We start from the raw sequence: 6536 nt of genomic DNA, 5'->3' as shown, positions 1-6536 counted from the left end.
GATTTGTGTACGACGGCAGAGGGATTTGCAGAGCCAACAGCGACAGGTGGCAGAGTGGAATGATAAATTGTGATAATTCTTTCGAGATGTGTTACAGGCAAGGTAGGAAGGTACTGCGGTACCGGTTGCTGCCTTTCGAGAGTATTTAGCAGAATTGATGGCATAAATCTGTAACCTTCTGGTACTGATTGAAATTAATGTTGGTAATTTAGAAAATATAGCTTCTACGGAGTGGATCCTATTACAACGAGCTATTGGTACTGTGAATTTTTCCTATGTTATTTATTGTGTTACCGTATTTTTGAATATACGAATGTAAACAATAAATTACGATAATACATATTTAAACATACGTTGGAAATCTAGAATCATTTTCGGAAGGATAGTTTTGTTCAAATTGTACATAAACTAAAAGTTTCCAATTCATAGCAAACTTCTTTGACGAAATTTGAATTAAAATCCAGTCACACACTTATTCATCTTTCCAAAGGTTTTTCCTACAAGGTAAAAACAAATCTGTGCAGAATAGTTTTAAGTTTAACCAAAGCCAAAGCAATGCTTCATCGTGGCATTCCAACCGCAAAGGTACGTCTTTCATGCAAAAGTGCCTCGAAATCCACTTGCGGAAGCTGCAGAGAATATTTCACATTTAATGGTTGTAAAATTTTAAGTGCACGTTCCACTGGAACTGCGGTAATTTTCCACTGCACCCTCTCCTCCCGGCAAAGACGAACTCCTGCCAAGATGAACACCGCAACAGCCCCGGTAGGTAGGTACCTCAAACTCAGCAGAGAAGAACGCAAAACTATTCTCCATTATTGCGCACAACTTCTGCACCTCGCAATGCACAGAACAGGATAATCCAACATTTCAACCGGTGAAGGGTGCGATCAGTGACAGAATGCAAATGATAAAGGACTGGTGATTTTTTTTTTGCTCCTGGCGTGACTAACAGGCACGGTGACATCTCAAGGCTCAAAGCTTAACCAGTTGTTGTTCGACGGAATTGCTTTGCCACCAGTCAGTTCCATATTTGTCCTGTTGCTGGTGAAGTCCTTCTGGGGGGAAAGTGCCGGTGGTCTCTTGTAGTGACGTAGGTAGGGGTGGGGGAGGGAGGAACTACGACGGTTAACCATAAGCCTGATGGTGCAAAAATAGTCAGTTGGTGCAACCAAAGGCCCCGGTGGAGCGCAACCGAGCGTACGAAAAACGCAACGAGGGTGAAAGATAAAAGGCACCGGCAGTTACTTTTTATGAATACATATTTTATGCCTTTAATCATTAGTTTGGTATCTTTTTATCATCGTTGCGGGGGCCGGTTCGTAGGATGGGGTACCTGCGAGTTTTCTGCGCCACGAGAATTGTTAAAGTTGAATCGTGTAAGTTTTTATCAGGTTTTCCGAAGGATGAAAAAAAGAACCCACCTAAAGGGACACCCTTGACCGCGTTTTTTTTTTAGCAGACCTACTGTTTTATTTCGCTTTTGGAAGAATTTTTTGCAAATCTGCACCAAAGCTAGCTGCGAAACATTTTATGGCACACAAAACAAAAAGAGGTTCTGCTTGCCGGCTGGAAGTCAGTCCATGCGTGGGTTCCGTGCATCCGTCGGAGCTCTCTAAAACGAGGGTTCTGTGTTTATGAAGGTGTTAAAGCTTTTATTGTGATTAGATATCATTCTAACACAAAGGATGGATGACTAGTGGTTATCGAGTGACTTCGTTTCATTATTATAGCTTCGCATTAGGTCGGTGATTTATCAGGTTGCCAGCGTACCGTACATCAAAGAGGAGTACTGTTCTGTGTGCATTTTTTTGCTTCAAAGCATTTCACAGATGAGTAAGCGAATCACAGGACGCATCGTGCATCGTGCATTATTCAGTATGGGATTTGCTTTCATCTTCTTCACACTGTGAAACAATTTATGTCCAGGTTTGTAGAGCTATCTGACCTCATAAGCTATGCGAAAGGTTGCGTCCTGTACCGACAGATTATAGCAGGCGAATGGTAGCTACTGTTTCAATTCGTCGATTGGAAACTTAGTCTTGAAACTATTATGAGCACATAAATAAGTAATAGGTCGTTTCAAGAGGTGAGGAGCTAAATTTCTCCAAACCCGGTCATGTTTATGTATCTTGCTTGTGTATTTTTTTTCAATGCAACATTTCAATGATTGATAGTTTTTCCTAATGAACATTCTCTTTGATCAAGTGATTAAGGCAACGCGCTTTTTTGTATTGTATTTGATTTGTATCATTACTCATATCTGTGCAAAAATCTTAAGTAATTCTCCTATTCTGGGTGTCATATCCCAATATCAGGTGGGTTTCACGGGGGCTCGCGCAACTGCGGACCAAATTTTTACTATCCGACAGATTTTGCGGAAATGTAGGGAGTACAACGTACCCACGCATCATTTTTTGATTTCAAAGCAGCATACGATACCATCGATCGAGACAAGCTATGGCAGATAATGCCCGAACACGGTTTTCCGGACAAACTAACGCGACTGATCAGAGCTACATTGGACCGAGTGATGTGTTTCGTACGCATCTCTGGGACACTCTCGAGTCCCTTCGAGACGCAGCGAGGGTTGAGACAAGGTGACGGTTTATCCTGCATGTTGTTCAACATCGCTCTTGAGGGGGTGATCCGACGAGCGGGCATCGAAACGATTTTTACCAAGGGTGGCCAACTTCTAGGCTTTGCAGATGACTTCGATATCATAACCAGGAACTTTGCGACGGCGGAGGCAATATACGCTAGACTGAAAGCAGAGTCTAGGAGAATTGGGCTAAAAATAAACGCGTCGAAGACCAAATACATGGAAGAGGCTCAAAGGAAACAAACGCGCGTCTCCCACGGACGGTAACCGGTGACGGCGACGAACTAGAAGTGATAGAGGAGTTCGTGTATTTGGGATCGCTGGTGACCTCGGACAACTACACAACTAGCGGCGCATCCAATCGGGCCTACTTTGCCCTTCGTAAAACGCTATGATCAGGAAGCATAGGCCGCCACACGAAGCTAACAATGTACAAAACCCTTATTAGACCGGCAGTTCTTTATGGACTTGAAGCCGTGACGCTGCTCACGGAGGACATACGCGCCCTTGCCGTGTGAGCGGAAAGTGCTGCGGATGATATTTGACGGAGTACAAACTGAAAGCGGAGAGTGGCGGAGGCGTATGAATCACGAGCTACAGGCACTGCTTGGGGTGACTCCCATCGTACATCTAGCGAAAGTTAGCAGGCTACGGTGGGTCGGACACGTCGTAAGGATACCGGACGATAGTGCGACGAAAATAGTCCTCTTCAACAACCCAACGGCACCAGGAACAAGGGGGCCCAACGTGCACGATGGCAAGACCAGGTCGAAAGCGATTTGCGACTTCTGAGATGACTAGGAAATTGGCGACGAGTGGCCCAGGACCGAGTTGAATGGAGACGAGTGCTTCAAACAGCACGAGCCACCCCGGCTGTATGCTGAAGAAGATGAGAAGAGAGATATCCCAATATCTGTAATGAATTGAATATGGACGCACAGTCGAACCATGCATTGCATTTAAAGCTCTTCAACAATATTTATATTTTAATAGTTAAATACTAAATACAAAATAGAAAAGCCCAAACAGCTTTTTCTTCAAATGAATCAAAATATTTTGGAAAATAAAGAAGAAGCAGATGGACGGTTATCTACTTGGTCAGTGTGACAGAAGCAAAGCAGTACGTTGCCGACGGTCGCACGGCAAGTCCCGAAATAAAACCACCATGGGGTGTGTTTTTTTCTTTTTTTTTATTTACTTGTATATGACTATACGCGGTCATGATGTAAATTATTTTGGAAAGTGAGGAAGTGTCAGATGCGAAAGATGATCAATTGGTTTAACTGGTCTATATCGAAATTTTCCAGTTCATATAATTAATTATTCTTCGCATCAAATCATCATTTTATCATCAGGTGATTAACATGTAGAGTGAGGAAGTGCACTCTACATGTTAATCACCTGATGATAAAATGCAATATTTTTGGTTTGGATGACATAATATAATACAGTCTTTAATGCAATCTCATTTTTCAATACTCTTAGGTATGATATTTTGGGTCCAAACCTGAAAAAAATTTCATTCTTAAATTATGTAGTACTGCTGCGGCAATAATTAAAATTTTTTCCAAAAGCCGTACGAAAAAATAAAATGATTCTTCTACAACAAGTTTTACAAAATTGTTGTTCATCGTTGTATATTCTCAAAGGAATTCGCTGAATGTCTTCGCAAAGTGGTCATGCAAAGGAACGTTTGCGGTATTGTTGCAGTTGTTAATTGCAACGCGTTGTAGTCTAGATATTGCGGCATTATTGACGTTGGAACGTACCGGGGCGCTAACACTGATTCTGCTGTAAACAACATACGATACCGGCGATATCCCATGGTAAAATCTAACGCGACTGAAGCAACCGGATGTTGCCGAAAGCTACGCATTATCTCTCGAAGTCGTGCTGCCGGAAGAGTGTAACCCAAGTAGCACACTTGTTGCCTTTTTGGTTGTAGTAACTCGGTTATGACCAAAATTAGTCCTATATCGGTTGCAACAACTGATTTGTAACAACGGTGCTAGTAGGGAAGCTAGATGAAGCCCTTCTTGAGGGTTGTCAATGACAGCGTAGCGGAGAACTTCTTGGGGCGTGTGCCACTGCGCTGACCGACGTAACGAATGGTTTGAGGCGAAGTGCCAGCAGATATTGAATGAGAATAACGCAGCCCGGGTACGAATGTTGCGTAGGGGCAACTATCAGAATGTGGAGCGATACGAACAGAACTGGAGACAGCAAATCTGATACTTCCAGGAGAAAAAGCGCTTCCTGTATGAGAAGGAGTGCGTAGAACTGGAACTTTATTAAAGATTCAACGAATCTTGTAAAAACTTTGTGATAAAGGTTGAGGTATTTTGACTGACAACCATGCGGTGATCGAAGGGTGGAAGCAGCACAACGATGAACATCTGAATGGTGTGCAGGCGGAAGTGGAGGAAGTGACTTCATTGGTATAACAAGCAACAGAGATGTGCCATCCCCATCGATAAGCTTGAAGTAAGAGAAGTTAAAGAAGCCATTTAGCGGCTGAAGTACAACAAAGCAGCAAAAGTGGATGGCATAGAAGCGGAACTTATCAATATGGGCCCGGAAAAGTTGGCCAGCTTTTTGCGTCAATTAATTGTCAAGATTTGGGATACGGAACGACTACCGGAGGAGTGGAAAGACGGGGTTATTTACCCTATCTACAAGAAAGACGATAAGCTGGATTGTCAGAACTACCGCGTGATCACTATCCTGAATACCGCCTACAAAGTGTTTTCTCAAGTCATCTTCCATCGATTGTCACCAATAGCCAATCGATTCGTTCGAAATTATCAGGCCGGGTTCATGGCGGGTCAGTCTACATCGGACCAAATCTTCAAGCTGCAACTGAACCTCCAGAATTCTGAGCCCCATGCATTGCTATTAAAGCCGCATATGATAGTGTAAACCGACAAGAGCTATGGAAAATTCTGGATGAAAACAGCTTTCCAGATAAGCTTACTAGACTTATCATGGTTATAACGGATGGGATCGAGTGGTTTGTGACAATCTCGGGTGGATTGTCGGACCCATTCGAATCTCGCATGAACTATAGGGGAAGTCTTCTTCGCTCGGACACTTTAGGTTTTTAAGATAAAACTAAAAAAATATCGGTTTTATTATTTTCACTTTAATGTAGAGAGAAACAATAATATAAGTAAAACAATACAAAGCAATAAAATTTGCGCTGCAGAGCTAAGTTTAAAAGTAAATAGTATTTTGTGTACAAATTGTGCTCAAATCGAAAGCTGTTCTCTATGCACGGACATGATAAACTGATCTATTAAAACCAGCATCAATAGAAGAGAAAGATCCTAGAACAACTCAAAACTCCAGCACAGACCAATTGTGACTCTAATCCCGGCAGATTTGCTGTATGTATGAAAGTTCAATAAAGTTCTATTCACATAAAATTTTTGTTGAGAGTGCTAGTAATGCGGAATGCGTGCAGAAATGTAGCCGGCAACTCCATTAACAAGGTATATCGACAGGTTGGCATCAAACTGATATTTTGCTGCAATATTTTTCTGATATTTTTGTTCCTTTTGCATGGCTTAACTAGTTTTATTTTACATAAGAATCAAAGATATAACAATTCTAGATGAAGTGTGTATATTTCGCTGATTACTTTACTGTCCGGCCATAGAGCACACGACACAGTTTCAAAAAATTAAGTTTTTACTTTTGTTATACAATATAACAAAGGTTTAGGAATTGGTCGAAAAACACGAAGTCGATCTGAGGCCCGGAGGGCCGTGTCACATATACCAATCGATCAGGTTCGACGAATGAGCAATGTCTGTGTGTGTGTGTGTGTGTGTGTGTGTGTGTGTGTGTGTGTGTGTGTGTGTGTGTGTGTGTGTGTGTGTGTGTGTGTGTGTGTGTGTGTGTGTGTGTGTGTGTGTGTGTGTGTGTGTGTGTG

This window comes from Sabethes cyaneus, chromosome 3 (assembly GCF_943734655.1).
Source record: "Sabethes cyaneus chromosome 3, idSabCyanKW18_F2, whole genome shotgun sequence".
Taxonomy (NCBI): Eukaryota; Metazoa; Arthropoda; class Insecta; order Diptera; family Culicidae; genus Sabethes; species Sabethes cyaneus.
The sequence above is the reverse complement of the archived record's forward strand: the minus strand, read 5'-3'. Positions refer to the sequence as shown.